Source organism: Bombina bombina, chromosome 6 (assembly GCF_027579735.1).
Source record: "Bombina bombina isolate aBomBom1 chromosome 6, aBomBom1.pri, whole genome shotgun sequence".
In the NCBI taxonomy this organism is placed as follows: domain Eukaryota; kingdom Metazoa; phylum Chordata; class Amphibia; order Anura; family Bombinatoridae; genus Bombina; species Bombina bombina.
The window spans coordinates 641,181,083-641,203,267 of record NC_069504.1 but is presented as its reverse complement, the minus strand read 5'-3'; the positions used below and the strand labels follow the sequence as shown (position 1 = coordinate 641,203,267).

At 39.7% G+C, this 22,185-nt stretch overlaps 1 long non-coding RNA gene across 3 annotated transcripts in view; it reads right to left on the bottom strand.

Moving 5' to 3' along the window:
* LOC128663365 (uncharacterized) overlaps positions 1-22,185 on the bottom strand; it is a 215,631-nt gene that overhangs the window by 83,552 nt on the left and 109,894 nt on the right. For 2 of the 3 annotated variants that reach the window (XR_008402855.1, XR_008402854.1), the window contains exon 2: positions 1,813-1,931. This is a non-coding gene — a long non-coding RNA (uncharacterized LOC128663365). Of the gene's footprint in view, positions 1-1,812; positions 1,937-22,185 lie in introns of all 3 variants that reach the window. The other variant, XR_008402856.1, reaches the window with a different exon arrangement.

Genomic DNA, 22,185 nt, shown 5'->3' with positions numbered 1-22,185 from the left:
AAGAGTGACTGCTCTAATGGTGTTGTCCCTCACCCTCCCTCCCCGGGAAAAAAACAACCTGATCTATATGGACAAGAGTATGCAGAATTTTGTTAATTCGGTTAGCTAGGATCTTGCCCAGGATCTTGATATCTATGTTAAGGAGGGAAATGGGTCTGTAACTGCCTGGGTCTGTGGGGTCCTTGTTAGGTTTAGGGATTACTGAGATATATGCCTTTAACATTTCTGGTGGGAATGTGTGGTCTTCATCTAAGGCGTTGAATAATTTAAGTAAATGTGGGGCCAGTATGCCCGGAAAGAATTTGTAGTAGGTGTTTAGGAAGCCGTCAGGGCTGGGAGCTTTCCCTGTGGGCAAGCCTCGGATTGCCGTAATCACTTCGGTAATAGATATTGGTTCCCCTAATGAGTCCCTCTGTGAAGCATCTAATTTAGACAAATCCGCTTTCTCTATATCATTTTGCATTTGTTCTGAATGGTCGGGTGTACTTTGATTGTCGAGGTTATATAGCTTCAAATAAAATCTGCTGAGGCAGTCTGCTATTTGTTTGCGATCATATAAACATTGCTTGTATGTGGTCAATAAATTTTGTATTTGGGTTTTGCTTGTTTGAGCTTTTAAAAGTTTAGCTAGGACTGGTCCTGCTCTATTGCCTTCATATGCGTATAGCTTCCTAATATTAAGAGCCTTTCTCTGAGCCTCCTTTGTTAATATTTTATTGAGTTCCTGTCTGACCCTCACAAGCTGGTTGTAGAGCATGAGGTCTGTTGGAGTGTTTTTATGAGAAAGTTCTAAGTTGGAAAGTTGTGTGGTCAAGGTTTCTATCTCACTATTATATGTTTTCTTCCTATATGCTGAGTGTTTGATATACTCCCCTCTCATTACAGCTTTGTGAGCACTCCAGACTAAACTCGGGTCCACATCTTGGGTGGCATTGAAGCGGAAATATTCGCCTAGGGATTTTGTGAGGGATTCCATGGTGGGTGGGGAGCGGAGGAGGGATTTGTCCAGTCTCCACAGAAATGGGGTGATAGGGTGGTTGGGCTATGTCAACTCTATACTTATTTGTGAATGGTCTGACCAGGGAGTGGCTTGAATATACAAATCTTTAACCAAGGATAGATGATTTTTATCAATTACCATATGATCTATTCTCGTGTAGATCGACCACGGATGAGAGTACAAAGTGTAATTTCTTTAGATAGGGTATTGCACTCTCCAAATGTCTATTAATCCAAGCTGTGATAGGCAGTTGTATATCGCGTTTGGTGGTTTCTTCTGTGAGTGTGAGTTGCTAGTGGATGTGTCCAACTCAGGATCAAGAGCTGTGTTTATGTCCCCACCCACTATTAAAGTTCCTTTCCTATTGTCAGATACTAATTTCAATAGGTGATGAAAGAATTTAGATTTGTTGAAGTTGGGTGCATACACATTCACTAGGGTCACTGGGTTGTTGAAAAGGGCGTCTACCAGGATTAGTATTCTACCCTCCTCATCTATTATTCTATTTGTTAGCGTGAATTTAATATTTTTATGTATGAGTATGCCTACTCTGTTTTTCTTTTTGGTAGGCAAAGAGTTAAAAAAACTCAAAGGGTGGGACTTGGATGAAAATTTAGGCTCAGATTCTTTTAAGTAGTGAGTTTCCTGTATAAAGATAACTGAGTCTTCTTGTTTGGCAAAGCATCATAGGGCTATGAAGCATTTAGTGGGCGAGTTAAGGCCTTTCGTGTTCTGTGATAGTATAAAGAGTGTTTTGTCAGTCATTATTAGTCGTGTGGGTGAACTAGGTGTGCTTGCGGCATAGATCTTACCTGATGTAGTTGATCAAGAAAGGTTTTAGTATTTCCTTGTAAGTAAGTCCAAAAAGAAGCAAAGGAATAAAAGGGAGAATGTCAGGTTAAGTGGCATATCCAGCCCCCCACGGTGGAAACTGTGCTGACAAATAAAAAAAAAAAAAAAAAGTTAACAACGTAACATAACATATACATAACAAGTAATAGAATAACTACTACAAACAATACTAGGTGTGTATTCATTAGGCTCTTCAATAATATTATGAACCTAAAAACATAGGGAGTGATAGCTCTAATGCTATCTGTAGTGGGAAGATGAGCTTGTAACCAGGTGGCGAACCATGCCTGACCCGAGGGACAGTCACGACATAGATCAAACAATGAGGGGGGGGGGGGGAATATCTAACTAAGTTGCTAAATAATCTTGTAATTCAGTAGTACAGCGGTCTTGAGTGAGTCCTGAATGAGTGAGGCCTAAAACTGGGTCCATATAGTGGGTAGTGATGTTGCGAATAGTTCGCCTGCAAATACTTCCCGGTGAACATAGCATGTTCGCGTTCACCGCGGCGGGCGAACATATGCGATGTTCGATCCGCCCCCTATTCGTCATTATTGAGTAATACTTTGACCCTCTACCTCACAGTCAGAAGACACATTCCAGCCAATCAGCAGCAGACACTCCCTCCCAGACCCTCCTACCTCCTGGACAGCATCCATTTTAGATTCATTTGGAAGCTACATTCTTAGTGAGAGGAGGTTCAGTGTAGCTGCTGCTGATTTAATAGGGAAATTGATAGCTAGGCTAGTATATTCAATGTCCACTACTGTCCTGAAGGACTCATCTGATCTCTGCTGTAAGGACAGCACCCCAAAAAGCCCTTTTTAGGGCTAGAACATCAGTTTGTTTTTTTTCCCCTGTGTAATCTAATTGCAGTTGCCTGCCTGCCAAGCTACTTGCCCAGTGCCACCACTCATATCTGTTGTAAAAGTAGTGTAAATTATAAAAAAAAACATTTTTGACTGTGAAACATCAGTCTGCTAGTGTAATCTAATTGCAGTTGCCTGCCTGCCAGGGTGTGTGCCAGGCCCACTTGCCCAGTGCCACCACTCATATCTGGTGTAACAGTAGTGTAAATTAAAAAAACAAAACTTTTTTGACTGTGAAACATCAGTCTGCTAGTGTAATCTAATTGCAGTTGCCTGCCTGCCGGCGTGTGTGCCAGGCCCACTTGCCCAGTGCCACCACTCATATCTGGTGTAACAGTAGTGTAAATTATAAAAAAAAAAATTTGACTGTGAAACATCAGTCTGCTAGTGTAATCTAATTGCAGTTGCCTGCCTGCCAGTGTGTGTGCCAGGCCCACTTGCCCAGTGCCACCACTCATATCTGGTGTAACAGTAGTGTAAATTTAAAAAAAAAAACTTTTTTGACTGTGAAACATCAGTCTGCTAGTGTAATCTAATTGCAGTTGCCTGCCTGCCAGCGTGTGTGCCAGGCCCACTTGCCCAGTGCCACCACTCATATCTAGTGTAACAGTAGTGTAAATTAAAAAAAAAAAAACTTTTTTGACTGTGAAACATCAGTCTGCTAGTGTAATCTAATTGCAGTTGTCTGCCTGCCAGCGTGTGTGCCAGGCCCACTTGCCCAGTGCCACCACTAATATATCTGGTGTAACAGTAGTGTAAATTTAAAAAAAAAAAACTTTTTTGACTGTGAAAAATCAGTCTGCTAGTGTAATCTAATTGCAGTTGCCTGCCTGCCAGCGTGTGTGCCAGGCCCACTTGCCCAGTGCCACCACTCATATCTGGTGTAACAGTAGTGTACATTTAAAAAAAAAAACATTTTTGACTGTGAAACATCAGTCTGCTAGTGTAATCTAATTGCAGTTGCCTGCCTGCCAGCGTGTGTGCCAGGCTCACAGCGTATACTGTGCCCACTTGCCCAGTGCCACCACTCATATCTGGTGTAACAGTAGTGTAAATTTAAAAAAACAACTTTTTTGACTGTGAAACATCAGTCTGCTTGTGTAATCTAATTGCAATTGCCTGCCTGCCAGCGTGTGTGCCAGGCCCACTTGCCCAGTGCCACCACTCATATCTGGTGTAACAGTAGTGTAAATTTAAAAAAAAAAACTTTTTTGACTGTGAAACATCAGTCTGCTTGTGTAATCTAATTGCTGTTGCCTGCCTGACAGCGTGTGTGCCAGGCCCACTTGCCCAGTGCCACCACTCATATCTGGTGTAACAGTAGTGTAAATTTAAAAAAAAAAACTTTTTTGACTGTGAAACATCAGTCTGCTATTGTAATCTAATTGCAGTTGCCTGCCTGCCTGCCAGCGTGTGTGCCAGGCCCACTTGCCCAGTGCCACCACTCATATCTGGTGTAACAGTAGTGTAAATTTAAAAAAAAAAACTTTTTTGACTGTGAAATATCAGTCTGCTAGTGTAATCTAATTGCAGTTGCCTGCCAGCGTGTGTGCCAGGCCCACTTGCCCAGTGCCACCACTAATATATCTGGTGTAACAGTAGTGAAAATTTAAAAAAAAAAACTTTTTTGACTGTGAAACATCAGTCTGCTAGTGTAATCTAATTGCAGTTGCCTGCCTGCCAGCGTGTGTGCCAGGCTCACAGCGTATACTGTGCCCACTTGCCCAGTGCCACCACTCATATCTGGTGTAACAGTAGTGTAAATTAAAAAAAAAAAACTTTTTTGACTGTGAAACATCAGTCTGCTAGTGTAATCTAATTGCAGTTTCCTGCCTGCCAGCGTGTGTGCCAGGCTCACAGCGTATACTGTGCCCACTTGCCCAGTGCCACCACTCATATCTGGTGTAACAGTAGTGTAAATTTAAAAAAAAAACTTTTTTGACTGTGAAACATCAGTCTGCTTGTGTAATCTAATTGCAGTTGCCTGCCTGCCAGCGTGTGTGCCAGACCCACTTGCCCAGTGCCACCACTCATATCTGGTGTAACAGTAGTGTAAATTTAAAAAAAAAAAACTTTTTTGACTGTGAAACATCAGTCTGCTTGTGTAATCTAATTGCAGTTGCCTGCCTGCCAGCGTGTGTGCCAGGCCCACTTGCCCAGTGCCATCACTCATATCTGGTGTAACAGTAGTGTAAAACTTTTTTGACTGTGAAACATCAGTCTGCTAGTGTAATCTAATTGCAGTTGCCTGCCTGCCAGCGTGTGTGTCAGGCCCACTTGCCCAGTTCCACAACTCATATCTGGTGTAACAGTAGTGTAAATTTAAAAAAAAAACTTTTTTGACTGTGAAACATCAGTCTGCTAGTGTAATCTAATTGCAGTTGCCTGCCTGACAGCGTGTGTGCCAGGCCCACTTGCCCAGTGCCACCACTCATATCTGGTGTAACAGTAGTGTAAATTTAAAAAAAAAACTTTTTTGACTGTGAAACATCAGTCTGCTAGTGTAATCTAATTGTAGTTGCCTGCCTGACAGCGTGTGTGCCAGGCCCACTTGCCCAGTGCCACCACTCATCTCTGGTGTAACAGTAGTGTAAATTTTAAAAAAAACTACTTTTTTGACTGTGAAACATCAGTCTGCTAGTGCAATCTAATTGCAGTTGCCTGCCTGCCAGCGTGTGTGCCAGGCTCACAGCGTATACTGTGCCCACTTGCCCAGTGCCACCACTCATATCTGGTGTAACAGTAGTGTAAATTTAAAAAAGAAAACTTTTTTGACTGTGAAACATCAGTCTGCTAGTGTAGTCTAATTGCAGTTGCCTGCCTGCCAGCGTGTGTGCCAGACTTACTTGCCCAGTGCCACCACTCATATCTGGTGTAACAGTAGTGTAAATTTAAAAAAAAAACTTTTTTGACTGTGAAACATCAGTCTGCTTGTGTAATCTAATTGCAGTTGCCTGCCTGCCAGCGTGTGTGCCAGGCCCACTTGCCCAGTGCCATCACTCATATCTGGTGTAACAGTAGTGTAAATTTAAAAAAAATAAACTTTTTTGACTGTGAAACATCAGTCTGCTTGTGTAATCTAATTACAGTTGCCTGCCTGCCAGCGTGTGTGCCAGGCTCACAGTGTATACTGCGCCCACTTGCCCAGTGCCATCACTCATATCTTGTTTAATAGTAGTGTAAGTGTACATTTAAAAAAAAAACTTTTTGGTCTGTGAAACATCAGTCTGCTTTTTTGTGTCAGGCTCACAGCGTATACTGTGCCCTCTTGCCCAGTGCCACCACTCATATCTTGTTTAATAGTAGTGTAAGTGTACATTTAAAAAAAAAAAAGTTTTTGGACTGTGAAACATCAGTCTGCTTTTTTGTGTCAGGCTCACAGCGTATACTGTGCCCTCTTGCCCAGTGCCACCACTCATATCTTGTTTAATAGTAGTGTAAGTGTACATTTAAAAAAATAAAAACTTTTTGGACTGTGAAACATCAGTCTGCTATTGTAATCTAATTGCAGTTGCCTGCCAGCGTGTGTGCCAGGCTGACAGCGTATACTGTGCCCACTTGCCCAGTGCCACCACTCATATATGGTGTAACAGTAGTGTAAATTTAAAAAAAAAAACTTTTTGGACTGTGAAACATCAGTCTGCTTGTGTAATCTAATTGCAGTTGCCTGCCTGCCAGTGTGTGTGCCAGACTCACAGCGTATACTGTTCCCACTTGCCCAGTGCCACCACTCATATCTTGTTTAATAGTAGTGTAAGTGTACATTAAAAAAAAAAACTTTTTGGACTGTGAAACATCAGTCTGCTTTTTTTGTCAGGCTCACAGCGTATACTGTGCCCACTTGCCCAGTGCCACCACTCATATTTTGTTTAATAGTAGTGTAAGTGTACATTTAAAACAAAAAAAAAGTTTTTGGACTGTGAAACATCAGTCTGCTTTTTTGTGTCAGGCTCACAGCGTATACTGTGCCCACTTGCCCAGTGCCACCACTCATATCTTGCTTAATAGTAGTGAAAGTGTACATTTAAAAAAAAAAAAACTTTTGGACTGTGAAACATCAGTCTGCTTTTTTGTGTCAGGCTCACAGCGTATACTGTGCCCACTTGCCCAGTGCCACCACTCATATCTTGTTTAATAGTAGTGTAAGTGTACATTTAAAAAAAATAAAAACTTTTTGGACTGTGAAACATCAGTCTGCTTTTTTGTGTCAGACTCACAGCGTATACTGTGTCCACTTGCCCAGTGGCACCACTCATATCTTGTTTAATAGTAGTGTAAGTGTACATTTAAAAAATAATGACAGGCAGAGGCAGGCCACCCCGCAGGTGCCGTTGTGGTCGTGGTGCTGTGATTCCCTTTGGCCCTAGAATAATGCCCAGTGTTCAGAGGCCACGTACCATGAACTCGAAAAGTTCTGAGGACATAGTTTACTTTTTAACACAGGACACCCAATCTTCTATAGCTTCCGCTCCGAACCTTGACGCACCATCCTCCTCCAGCTTATCTTCGGGCAGCACATCTCAAGTTACCACTCGCCCGCCTTCCGCCACCACCAACACTAGCACCACAGCCACTTCACTTGATCTGTCAGAGGAATTATTTACACATCAGTTGGAAGAAATGAGTGATGCGCAACCATTATTGCCAGAGGATGTAGATAACAGGGATATGTCTCAGTCAGGCAGCATTACACACATGGACGTACGGTGTGATGATGATGATGTTGTACCCTCTGCGGGAGTTTGGTCTGTCACTGTGAAGCGGGCATAACCCTTACACTACCTGATCGATACAACATCATACCTGATGTTTTAAAGCACGTTATTCCAAACAATTTAGGAATGTTAGGTGATTTATGCCCTTTATGGATTAAAACCAGACTCTGCATCAACTATGTAATTTTCCATGGGAGTTTTGCCATGGATCCCCCTCCGGCACACCACAGTCCAGGTGTTAGTCCCCTTAAAAACAACTTTCCCATCACTATTGAGGCCAGAAAGAGTCCCTGTGGGTTTTAAATTTCGCCTACCCATTGAAGTCTATGGGGGTTCGCCCGGTTCGCCGGTTAGCGAACTTTTGCGGGAGTTCGCGTTCGCAGTTCGCGAACCCAAATTTTTAGGTTCAAAACATCACTAATAGTGGGGTTCTCAAGCCCACTTAGGCCACTCTTTCAAAGTGGGCAGCATGGATCTTCTTCTTTCAATATAAGTCCTCAGGTTGGGTCAGTATCTCCTCCTTTCTGACTCTGCGTTTGAGGTGTAATGTTTCTCTTTTTCTTCTGAGCTGTTACCCATTCTTATCTCTGTGGCCTGGGTTGGAGGTTTGTTTGTGGTCTACCATCTTTATTGCTGTCCCTTAATGATGGTAGTGAAGGTTGGGGTATTCCCAATTGGCTGCAGAACATCTCCAGGTCTTCAGAGTCTCTGTAGGTGTAGGTTTTGTCCTCTTTCACCACTTTTATGGCAAATGGGAACCCCCATCTATATGGAATGTCCAGCTCAGAGAGGCGTAGAGTTAGATATCGTGCTTCTTTACGTTTCGCCAGTGTCAGGTCTGAATAGAGTCCTCTCCGAACTTAATAGGCAAGTTCTTTCAGGCCGCCTGCAGAATCTTTTCTTTATCTAGGAATCTATGGCAGCACACCACGATGTCTCTGTGAGGGGCTAACGAAGGGGGCCTAGCTCTCAGAGCTCTATGGGCCCTGTCTATAGGGATGTTTTTGTCTGCTTTCAACTCCAATAAGAATTTGAACAAGTTCTGCAAGTATGATGGTATTTGGACAGGCTGAATTTGTTCAGGGACACCTCTAATCCGCAGGTTTTGGCATCAGCCTCTGCATACGAGGTCTTAAACTTGGGCCTGCAATTGTAGTATGGTGGTATTCTGTTGCTCAATGGTGATTGCCATGCTATCAGAGGTCTTTGAAATTTCCTCAATTTGTTCCTCCAACTGAAGTACTCTGTGCCCCAGGGCGTTCACCTCTCATTTCACATCTGCCAACCCGTCTTTTATAGTTTTATTTACTTGGGCTATGAAGCCGGAGAGGTCTTCCTTTGTGTGCAAGGAGCTAAGGTCTGCTTTAGTGACTACTGTGGTTTAGCTATCCATGCTAAGAGTGAAATCTTCCATTCTGTCCAGAGTGTCAGACAGGGTTGTGTCCCCGGAGCAGGAGTTTGGGCCTTCAATGGTTTTAAAGAAAGCGTTAAATGTTTTCCCTTGTGTGGTTACTGGTTTTATACTTTTATCTCCCTTAGAGTTGTTCCTTGCCGCCATGATGGTGATGTGGGAGCCAGGAGGTCAGTTGTTTCTTGTTGGCCTTAAAAGTGGGTTCTCCTTCCTATTAGTGACTTGACTTGTGTGGTGCTTTGCTGACTAAAATGTCTGCTTCTATCGGTGGTACCTTGCGCTGGTAAAGCTCTTTGCTTTTGGCTTTGCTTGCGTGGTTGGGCATGTGTCTGCGGGCGGGGGGCTAATATTGGTAAAGAGGATTTATGGTATAATATAATGCCCTTGTAGATTCCTAGGGAAATCTATATGAGGCAAGCGTTGGCTACGTTATACAGTCTTATCCTGTTAGGCCAGCTGTGTCTCTGATTAGTATAACTGCTGATGCCCAGACCCTAGGACATTGTGCCATGTATGTTATGTTGTGAGGAAATTCTGTATACTTGCGTGCTGGAGACTCTGAAGAATATACCTTTGCAGCTTGTTTGTTGTGCTGGAGGTGTCCCGTGTGTTATGGGTCCCTGCTGGAGGTAGATCAATACTGCTGCGCCATCAGATGCAGAGTTGCGCTAGGCCAAAGCTTCCGTTTCTGTTTGCTGTGCTCCTCTGACCTGTGACGGGTATCTGAGCTGATGTTCAATTCCCCCTTTCGCTCATGGCACTATTTCATGCCTTTGTGTTAATGTGATGGGGAATCACCCCTGTTAGACCATTCGCCGGGTCCGGCTGCTCGGGAGATTCACTAGATTGCGGCCATGTTCTTCCTTGGCCGGCTCCACCTCTCCTCAGTTTTATTGCATTTTTAATACACTAAGGTGTTTCTAACGCTAATAATAAAAAAGGGTAGAAGGGTGGGTCTAAAAATGCAAATGACTACTCCACAAGGTAGAGTGATTGAGATAAATTGAAAAAGATGAATCAAAGGGTCTAAGTAATACTTTGAAATTGGATGACCCTCAAGGATTCTATCTGTTGCAAAATCACGGTGTAAATACACAATCTGGACTTACCAAGAATAGTGACCTAAACCTTATGATTACTGGTATGAACTCTATAGGTGATACACTTGATAGGGTAAGATTAGATACAGGTGTAAGGAATAGGTTGTCTATACTTGTCTGGCGATACCTACGATGGGGTTGATTGACACCTTCCTGCTAGCGGCCGATTGGCCGCGAATCTGCAGGGGGCGGAGTTGCACCAGCAGTTCACAAGAACTGCTGGTGCAATGCTAAATGTGGAGAGCGTATTGCTCTCCGCATTCAGCGAGGTCTGTCGGACATTATACGCAATGTCGGATCATGTCCGACAGGCCTTTCATAAATAGGGGCCATAGTCTAATGCTCGTAGTACCATGGCAAATGCTTATAATAATATGGTACTAGTATTTCAAACAGAGACTGGTGCTTTTGGTAAGTAGTCATTTACTCTCTAGTGTGAGTATGGAGCTCACACCAGCAAAGGATAAGGATATATTTAAAAAAGATTTTTTCTTTTCAGCGTATTGGCAAAAATGCCTCTTAAGTGAGATTATATTTTGTACCTTGTAATACGGTTAGTATAGGAGTAGGCATTGCTATCTAAAAGAAGGGAGAGGGAGCGGGGATGCCACTGACGCGTTTCACCATGGTGGCTTTTTCAAAGGGCAATCACACTGACATCTCTTGGAATTTATATACCCTTAGCTGTTACTGGATTGACTGTGTCGACAGACTATCGTGTAGTTAGCCAGACAATTGGACGATGCATATGTCAATCAGCAGAGTGTGTTCTGATTGGGTGAAATAGCGTTAGAATCCCAATTTATGAAATTATATATATTAAATTAGAATAATCCAAAATATGTCACATGAATTTCGCCTAAATTTCGTAACTCTTAAGTGTATTTGTGTATAATGATTCTGAAAACAAAGTATATATTTCGATGTTAATTTTTGAATGACATTCAACCTTGTTGGTCAGGGTGCCTTTCAATCATTGTAACAGGTTGTGTGATTGGTAATAGGTAAAATGAATACCCAAAAGAATGTGCTTGATAACAAATTGTTTTTAAAGAGCATTTATTAAAGTTCTGGTGGCTTTTTGAGATATCAGCCATTATGTGTAATGTTGAACTATCTTAGTACATAAGTTTATATGTGGCAAGATCTATTTATGAAAGTAATTTTGTACACATTTGTGTGACGCTTTCCCTATTGGTTAGGGCATCTGTTCGCTATATTGGCTGTTATTGGATAAGAAATATATGTCTATCAAGGCATTCAATTTTTTATAGATAGAAATGCCATGAATAACATGGGTTAATAGATTACATTATCTCAGTCATCACCTATATAATGTACATTATCGATATCAAGCTCCAAAGTACTTTTGTGTTATCATATATATGTTTAGGAAATACTCCTGAGAAACAGATTAATGCATGGTGAATTTCACTAGGAAATTATGCTTTACTACCTTAGATTATAATGGGAATGTTTATTTACTTTAATAAGTAGTGCCATCGGTATTCTTGTTACAAAAGAAATCTTACACCCTACTCATGCGCAAACCCAATAACATATTTTCAAGTGCGCTAACACGACATAACATTTCACATTCCAATTTTCTTCACACAGAGAATATGTTCTATTTACATATTTCTACATACAGTATATCTAACAGTATTTTGGTACAATATATATCTATACCTATATATATATATATATATATATATATATATATATATATATATATATATAGAGAGAGAGAGAGAGAGAGAGAGAGAGAGAGAGAGAGATATGATTATATATAGGTATAGATATATACAGATTTACATAGGAATATCTGTCTATAAATACTTAGAACTTTTTCTGCTATGTGCAGAACATTGGAATGTGAAATATGTACAGTAAATATATAGTTAAGACCATTATTAAGGTTGAATATTGCATAAATATGATTTTTCTTGTTTGCATCTACTTGACTGCAATGGGCTACAATGCACTTATATATGTCTATATATGTATAGTAAATACATAAATACACATATAAATACATATATACACATATACATACATATGTACACATATATATAAACATATATTTATACATACATATCCATATTTAGACATGTGTATGTATGTATCTCTATGTTAATGCTCTTTGCCTGGCTTTTATTTCTAACACCTGAGACCTCATATCTTTGAGCCTTTATAACTTTTTTGTGCAATAAGAATAATATTTATTAGATGGTATTATTATGAGTTTAACTGTACTTTGTAATGTATTTTTAATATGTTTTTGAGACTTTGGTTTTGCAAAACAGTTAAAGGGACATAAAACCCAATTTTTTTTCTTTCCTGATTTAGATAAAACATAACATTTTAAAAAAACTTTCTAATTTACTTCTATTATCAAATTTTCTTAGTTTTCGTGTTATCCTTTGTGGAAAAGCTGAAATGTAAGCTCAAGAGTGTGCACGTGTCTGCAGCACTATATAGCAGCAGTTTTGCAACAATGTTTTACATTAACAGGGGCACTAGATGGCACCACTATTTCCTGTCGTGTAGTGCTTCAGGCATGTGCACAGTACCTACCTAGGTATCTCTTCAACAAAGAATAACATGAGAATGAAAACAAATGATAATAGAAGTAAATTGGAAACTTTTTAAAAATTGTATCCTCTATCTGAATCATGAAAGAAAATTTTGGGGTTTAATGTCCCTTTTAGCAGAGCTCTGAGGTCATGCTAACCGCGTTTACTTTCAACGTGTAATACAAGCAAAAAACCTGACGTGCACAAGCCACAATAAACCCCCTTTTGCTTGCATGCTGGCCCTATTTGTTTAAATTCTGTAAAACTGTTTAACAAATAGCTAAAGTTATGTTAGAGAGCCACAACACAGTGCCAGTGAATGGCAGGTACTTGTGTATACAGTCCTTAATTGGCTCACCAGCTGTGTTCTGTTCAGAAGATGCAATGTGTTATAAATCCCAAGCAAGCCTTTAGCTCTGTGTTTAACCTCTGTGTAGGGGATAAACACATATGTGTTGAGTACAGTCTTGCTCTTGTTTACAGTAGTTAATGATTTCTGAACTTCGTCCTATATTGACAGTTTGCTTTTTCAGTTATTACAATCTTAAAATGCTTCTGCTGTTAATACCACAAACATTGAAATCTTTACTTACAAAAACCACACAAAATTGTTATCTGTTTTATCTCCCAGTTTTAGAATCCAACAACAAAATTCACATGATTAATGACAATAAAATGGCAATTTTGGAGATTTAGGGGCGGATTTAATAAGCAGCAGGTGCGATCCTGAAGCTGAAGTTAAGATACTGTGGTCGCAAGATCGCTGCTCTTTAACTTGCCCACCACCTATTAGGTGGCAGACTGCAATCATCCCGATCCGAGGATTCGCTTGGTAGAACAAACAGTCCTCTGGACATTTATTTTGGCCAATTAAATGTTGAAAATCCATTCAAATTCGGTAATCAAATGTTATTTCTGGTTTTCGAATGTTCATAATTAGATCAAATATCCACATTTGAAATTTCAAATGTAACATTCAATTTAACAAATACTATTCAGAAATGCAATAGTTTATGTAATAGAAAATTTAATTAATTGATACATAATAGATACGAATATATCTTTTACATTTTTTCTATTTTAAATATTGCATAATTCAAATATTACATTAGAGCATTAGAAATGCTATTACAAATATATTGATTCCAATTTGTTCTAATTTGAATATTGAAATATTCAAATTAGAAAAATGTAAATTGAATATTACATTTAAAGATAGCATTAGAAATACCATTACATTAAAAGAATGTTAGAATGTTGTACAAACATTTGAAATTTGAAAAGAGCAAACTAATGTGTTAAAATTGATTTCATTTTTTGAATATTGCCAGGCATTCACCCATCCCTACTTGCATGTTGATTGATCCATTTAACAGTGTGTAGTGATGCTAATGCGTAGCATGTTTCCCTGGGTTAAGGGCTCCATCTCCTATTCTGCCTTACTGTCTTTCCCTTTTTGATAGGGATTAGGTTCCAGCTAGGATGGGTCGGTTGATGGTCTTTGGGAAGAAGTGGGCCCTTTAGGCCTCCATTTAGCTTTGTCCTAGTCTCCTTGGCCTATGCAACCTACTGCAAGGGGTATGGATGGGTCTGGTCCTAGTATTTCTGCCCCCTCGGTTGCATTGTTTTCCCCATTACCGGCCCTTACGGGTGATGCTATGGTGGTGGTGGCCTCTTTGTTGCAGGTGCAACAGTGACCTCAGTGGGCCATGTTTTAGGTGCAGCAGAATCCCGGCGAGTGTGTAGTCATGCTGTGACCAATCGCATAGTATCCACTGGTGGCCAGGCATATGAGGTGGTAAGAGAGGTAAGCCTTCAGGTGGTTTCTGGTGTACTTCCAGTTTTGCTTCATGTGACCCTCTTCCGGTGACGTACTTCCAGTGCAACATTTTGCACAGGGGGTCATAGGAGTCGGATGCAGTGCTGAGCGTGGTTGGACGACCACTAGTAGGGACGTATGGCAAGGCAGGCCTTCTAAGGGATTACCAGCAGGTGAGTCGGGAGTGCTGGGGTCAAGGGCTCGTCCAAGTGCATGTGGATTAGCAGGTGCACAATTCATGTGCCAGAGGGGTTCTTTAGCTGGGGGATCTTTTACTATGGAGAGAGTTGCTGTTGTTGTTGTTTCTTCTGTGCGCACTAGAGATGAGAGTGTGAGATTGGAGAGTGAGGCCCTATGCTTGGGAAGCATTGTGTGATGTGGGTGATCCAGCCTTAAATAGTGAAGGGGCTTCAGAGGATAATGAGGGGGTTCAAGGAACAAATGCACTTAATGATCAGCCCGCAGTGGTGAGAAGTGTTGTGACTAAGTACAGGTGGGTTGTTTGGTGCATCAGTACAGACTGGAGTGAGCGCAAGTGGTGGACATAGCCAAAGCCCACAGGGTGACAGAGAGAGTGTGGCTGGGCTGCGAGACCCTGGTATTCCTGAAGTTTCTTCTTTCTTGCAAACTGTGGGAGGAGCAGTGAGTGCGGCCAAAGCTCACCCCATGTTTGAGACAGCAGGGAGTTCCACAGCTGGTGCAGGGACATCAGTGATGGCTGAGGCGGCACCCACTATATCTGGTCCTTCATCCCAGAGGACATAGGGAGCGGCAGTTTAATCTGGACTTGGTGAGTCCTATGCACATTGGCACACACAGTTAGGGTCAAATTCCTCTTCAGAGTCTGACAGTGATCATTTGTTAGGTTTAGTGGGGAAAGATGTTAGGAAGTTTAAAAAATGAGTTGCAGGGCAGAGTTTGCAGGTTACTAGTGGGACTTCCAGTGCTGGGCAGGGAGTTGCTAGAGGCTGTGCGGTAAGCCAGGGTGAATCCGGGCAGGATGTAGTGGGATGCAGGGTAGTGTTTTTTTGGTGCATTCCATGCACTCGCATTTAAAAGCAAAAATTGTGCGCAACATTGAAGAGGGCAGGCTTTGTAAACATTTTTTTTTTCTTTTAAATCTTTTATTGAGGTTTTTATAGATTACCACCAAAAAGTTTACATTCTTTCACAAAAACAGTATGGAATCAAGGTGTTCTCAAACTAGAACATTGCTACTCATAAATATTTGTGTGGTGCTTGTAAAGTAATATATAAGTTAGTATAACCAGAGGTCTGAAAACAAAAGCTGGGTCATATCAAACAATCTTAAATGTATATGCACAATCAACATACACCCATTCTCATTCAAATGGCAAACAGCGCATATTTACATTAGGAGTAACAATTAGAGCATTGCCCAATCTTAAGAGAACATAAAGAAACACATCTTTGATAACATTAAAATTGTCTAAAATGCAAAAAGGAAAAAAAAAAAAAAAAATGTATGAAAACTAATTTTTCTTTTTAAGTAACAGCTATGTGGTAACTACTGAACTGGTCTCTCTTGGACCAACTGCACCATTAATATTATGTCATATGGTAGTTACAGGGAGGCCACTTTTGGGCCACTTGGTGAATTAGTAACTTTAGCAACTGATAATACTAAAATGAAAATATAGTATATATATATATATATATGATAAGTGAATATCTTAGATGAAGAACCACATTATTATTTTTTACTTAGAGGCGTTCACTTTTACTATAAGTGTAACTATTGGAACCAATAGCACTCTAGGTAGATTGCACTATAGCAGACTTATACGAGATATTATTTCATTGCAAACATTCATAGTAATAATAAAGTATTTACAGGATTATCTGTAACACAAAGTTAGCCTAGTCACTCTCCCTAAAAATAGATAAGACTACATTCTACAGCCACAACATAAGCTTTAATATTTTAAAATATTTAAAAGTAACCACCAGATGAATATTTTATCCATTATGCCATAGTGTGAGACTGTACCTAGAAACAGATATGGGTTAGCCTTAAGCCAAACATCTTGGAATAGGGCTAGAAGACATGTCAGTAGGAGCATATAATTGCAACTCATGTGGATATGCACATTGTCACTCATTAAGTTTCACTTCTTTTTTAAAAGCCATGTCTAATCTAATTTTTCTTCTGTGATAAATGGGAACATAGTGAGCATAGTCCCTTTTACCCACAGAAAATGGAATTATTCTACTCCGTCTCGGCTGCTGACAGAGCAGTACAGTTTTGAACCTAAAGTCTTGCAAGACACTCCGTAGCTTAGGGTTTACACATAACTTGTAGAAATGAGGCTATCCTGCTAAAAAAATAAAAAAAATAAAAGGAAGATCAATCCAGGTGTATTGAGATGGACTAATTATACAACTATACTGTGTATCAATAAAGAGACCTGTTATGGGTACTGCAATACATATGACTAGGTTTATTGTTGTGCTAAACTTATTCTTAGAGGGTGTTCTATTAAACTTCCCTGTGGTAGTAATCAATAATTAACAGGAAGATTATGGATATAAACCTACTCAGCAATGTAGGCCTAGAGGATAGAGTGTTATCCGAGTTAGAGAGTAAACAAAAGCAGTTTACAGGTATTAGTGTAGCGGGTCATATATGTTCCAAATAACTTGTGACAACTCACTTATAGTGAAGTAATAGTCAAGGGAAAATACACACTTAACTGTTGGCATAAATAACAGGTATTCTGAGCTACCCAAATAGGTATGAGACTTGTAATATACCCACTTATCAGAGGGAAGTGTTGCAACTTAAAACATCTAGAGATCAAATTTAGTTTAAACTCAGCAGGTAGCATATAAATCTCTAAGGCCTAGATTTGGAGTTTGGCGGTAGCCGTGAAAACCAGCGTTAGAGGCTCCTAACGCTGGTTTTAGGCTACCGCCGGTATTTGGAGTCAGTCAAAAAAGGGTCTAACGCTCACTTTTCGGCCGCGACTTTTCCATACCGCAGATCCCCTTACATCAATTGCGTATCGTATCTTTTCAATGGGATCTTTCTAACTCCGGTATTTAGAGTCGTGTCTGAAGTGAGCGTTAGAATTCTAACGACAAAACTCCAGTCGCAGAAAAAAGTCAGTAGTTAAGAGCTTTCTGGGCTAACGCCGGTTCATAAAGCTCTTAACTACTGTGCTCTAAAGTACACTAACACCTATAAACTACCTATGTACCCCTAAACCGAGGTCCCCCCGCATCGCCACCACTCGAATAAATTTTTTTAACCCCTAATCTGCCGACCGCCACCTACGTTATACTTATGTACCCCTAATCTGCTGCCCCTAACACCGCCGACCCCTATATTATATTTATTAACCCCTAACCTGCCCCCCACAAAGTCGCCGCCAGCTACCTACAATAATTAACCCCTAATCTGCCGACCGCAAAGAGCCGCCACCTACATTATAGCTATGTACCCCTAATCTGCTGCCCCTAACACCGCCGACCCCTATATTATATTTATTAACCCCTAATCTGCCCCCCTCAACGTTGCCTCCACCTGCCTACACTTATTAACCCCTAATCTGCCGACCGGACCGCGCCGCTATTATAATAAAGTTATTAACCCCTAATCCGCCTCACTCCCGCCTCACTAACCCTATAATAAATAGTATTAACCCCTAATCTGCCCTCCCTAACATCGCCGACAACTAACTTCAAACATTAACCCCTAATCTGCCGACTGGAGCTCACCGCTATTCTAATAAATGTATTAACCCCTAAAGCTAAGTCTAACCCTAACACTAACACCCCCCTAAGTTAAATATAATTTAAATCTAACGAAATAATATTAAATAAATTATTCCTATTTAAAGCTAAATACTTACCTGTAAAATAAATCCTAATATAGCTACAATATAAATTATAATTATATTATAGCTATTTTAGGATTTATATTTATTTTACAGGCAACTTTGTATTTATTTTAACCAGGTACAATAGCCATTAAATAGTTAAGAACTATTTAATAGCTAAAATAGTTAAAATAATTACAAAATTACCTGTAAAATAAATCCTAACCTAAGTTACAATTAAACCTAACACTACACTATCAATAAATTAATTAAATACAATACCTACAATTACCTACAATTAAACCTAACACTACACTATCAATACATTAATTAAATACAATTCCTACAAATAAATACAATGAAATAAACTAACTAAAGTACAAAAAATAAAAAAGAACTAAGTTACAAAAAAATAAAAAAATATTTACAAACATAAGAAAAATATTACAACAATTTTAAACTAATTACACCTACTCTAAGCCCCCTAATAAAATAACAAAGCCCCCCAAAATAAAAAAATGCCCTACCCTATTCTAAATTACTAAAGTTCAAAGCTCTTTTACCTTACCAGCCCTGAACAGGGCCCTTTGCGGGGCATGCCCCAAAGAATTCAGCTCTTTTGCCTGTAAAAAAAACATACAATACCCCCCCCCAACATTACAACCCACCACCCACATACCCCTAATCTAACCCAAACCCCCCTTAAATAAACCTAACACTAAGCCCCTGAAGATCTCCCTACCTTATCTTCACCTAACCAGGTATCACCGATCCGTCCTGGCTCCAAAATCTTCATCCAAGCCCAAGCGGGGGCTAGACATCCATCATCCGACGGCTGAAGAAGTCCAGAAGAGGGTCCAAAGTCTTCATCCTATCCAGGAAGAAGAGTAGATCCGGACCGGCAACCATCTTCTTCAAAGCGGCATCTTCTATCTTCATCCGATGAGGACCGGCTCCATCTTGAAGACCTCCATCGCGGATCCATCCTTCTTCTCCGACGACTAGAGGACGAATGACGGTTCCTTTAAATGACATCATCCAAGATGGCGTCCCTCGAATTCCGATTGGCTGATAGGATTCTATCAGCCAATCGGAATTAAGGTAGGAATATTCTGATTGGCTGATGGAATCAGCCAATCAGAATCAAGTTCAATCCGATTGGCTGATCCAATCAGCCAATCAGATTGAGCTCACATTCTATTGGCTGTTCCGATCAGCCAATAGAATGCGAGCTCAATCTGATTGGCTGATTGGATCAGCCAATCGGATTGAACTTGATTCTGATTGGCTGATTCCATCAGCCAATCAGAATATTCCTACCTTAAAAATGTACAAATATGTGTGCAAGAGAAATTTGCAACACACAAAGAGAAAGATTGCAGGTTGCTGGATTGTGTAATAACTGTACCCACTGTAGATAAAGGTCAGACACATAAAGAATAAGTAAGTATCAAAATCATCCGATCATTCACATTTATACTAAATAACTTTATTAGTGAAAAAATATATTAAAAGTCCGGCTGGACTCATACACATGCACACACACACATACTATTAAAACTAGCTGGAACTCAGATAATATTATTGGTATATCAGATAGCACTCCCGTATTCAAATTATAGTGACTAGCAGGGAATCTAAACTATTTATAGTGTTACAATATTGAACCCTGCTAGTATATAATAGATTATAGACAGCAAGAAAAAATAATTGCTGTATTAGTTAGTCCTCCTTTAAGGCAAGTCTCCACTATTAGGATAGGCAAAAACACTGTATAGTCTGAGGTGCTGGGTATTAGTGCATGAATTAGCCAACCCAAGCACAGCCTTAAATATCTGCGTGTTTGAGTCCTAAACTGAGTGAGAGTTGCACTGAGATTATTGTTAACGATACTATTGCTAGTAATAGTTCAAGTGGTCAATATATAGGCCCCATAGATATAAAATATAAGCCTTAATTAAAGAGACAAAATATGTTGAGTGCCACTTATTGAGCCACAATATAGCTGTTTGCCGTGGTATTTGTGACCTGGTATTCAGGGTGGATATATTTGAATAAATTAGCATAGACTGATATTGTTTGCTACAAACTAACAGACCTTGTCGCAATTTTACCACATCCAATAGTAGTGCTTGATAAGCTAATTTTAATGTGGTGCAGTTTGCCTGCTTTTTAATTAATATAAGTCGCTATTGTTTGCTGCAAACTAACAAGCGTGTCAGCAATTATAACACATCGCACAATAGTGCTTAATCAGCCAGTTTGAATGCTGTGCAGTTAGTCTGCTTATTACCGTAAATTTATGAATTTTACAAATCTGACCCCTATTATCGGCCGAAAAATTCCCACTGAAATACTTAGAGATATCCCATTACAACCAGCCACCAAGTTAAATCGTCTACATTAAACGTAAATGAGGACTACGCTATAAAAAGGTCTCTTCTATAGCGGAGACCTGATTACTTTTAACTGTCTAGGAATATTGGGATAGTAGAGTGCTAGCACTGAGTCAGCAAATTAAAAATTGGGGGTTCAATAACCCCGTGTTCGTGCCCCTGACGCGCGTTTCACATTACGCTTCCTCAGAGGGGTACGCGCCGGCCGGACAGAGCGGGTTATGTTGGATTCAAAAACCCGCCTCCGTGTTTTGATTGGTTCAACGGAATACCGCTATGTGACTTCTCATTGGTCAATCCTTGCAGTGTGACACATGGAAGTTCAAAACGGCACATTTTCTTTTACGAGCTGATAAGTTGTCATTTGCGAGCTAAATTTATCAGAAAGTCATTTAAAAGAGCAAGAGTTGAATATATCTATCAGGTACATAGTCAAGCATCAAGAACGAGATATAAAATATTGAGTGCGCTTTATTCATTACTGCGATATGTATTACTTGTGAATGATGTCTCTGTTAGTGATCCATTGTATTAGTGGAAAGCTGCTGGTCATTACCTAGATATAATATCTAAATCATCTATAGCACCTCGGTTTTACATTATACCGTAGATGAATTTATGAAACTTTATTTGTATCGATACTGAGATAGATACTCAATAAAAAATTCTAACAAATTAAAATATTGGTTATCATTCAATAGTAGTCCAATATTACGGACCCCATATTACTGTCCTATGATCAAACTGAAAGTTCACAGTTTGAAAAAGTTTTCATTAAAGTGCCGTATTTTAAATACCATACATGATAGTTGTACTCAAATTGATTATTAATCAAATATATAGGAAAACTATATCCACAAAAGGATAAATAAATAAGTAAATAAATAAGATTCAAGGGACTAGATAGTGTAAGTGAAATACAGTATGGTGATAGAATGTGAACAAAGGACATACATAAATAATGATAAGATGTGATGCTCACAAAAAGTGTGAGAAAGAAGGGGAATGTGCATGGATAAATGAATTCCACATAAAATATATTAAATCATGTGTTCCAAACATGTATAGAAGTGAAAAGTCTTTCTGCACTACAGTGGAAAAAAATAAATAATTAATAATAGTAGAGAATTAATGCGTGAGGTAGTTAATAGCTGAAGAGTGATAATTTATATATAGACAATTTATGCCCAAATGTAAAGCATATATTCAACGCTCATAAGGGTTAGTGAAAAGCTACTGTGTACATAGACTGTGTTTTTGTTAACTTGATATTAAGGTGGTGTGTAGAGGGAAGATCTTTTAAAATTTAGACTTATTATAAGTAAACATTGTAATTGTTGAATTCATTTAATCCGTGTGGATGTACAGTATTGAGTAGATGTATCCAACGGCATTCTGCTTTTAATAAAGAATTTTCTAAATTGCCTCCTCTAATGCCAAGGGAGACTTTCTGCAGAACAGAAAATTTTAAATGGCTGCTTGATCCTTGATGTTTAAGTAAAAAATGTTTTGCTACACTTGTAATCTTTTTGCCTTTCTGTAGGTCTTTTTCTGCGTTCTTAATATTGTTTTTATGTTCCAAAATTCTGACCCTTGCCTCTCTGG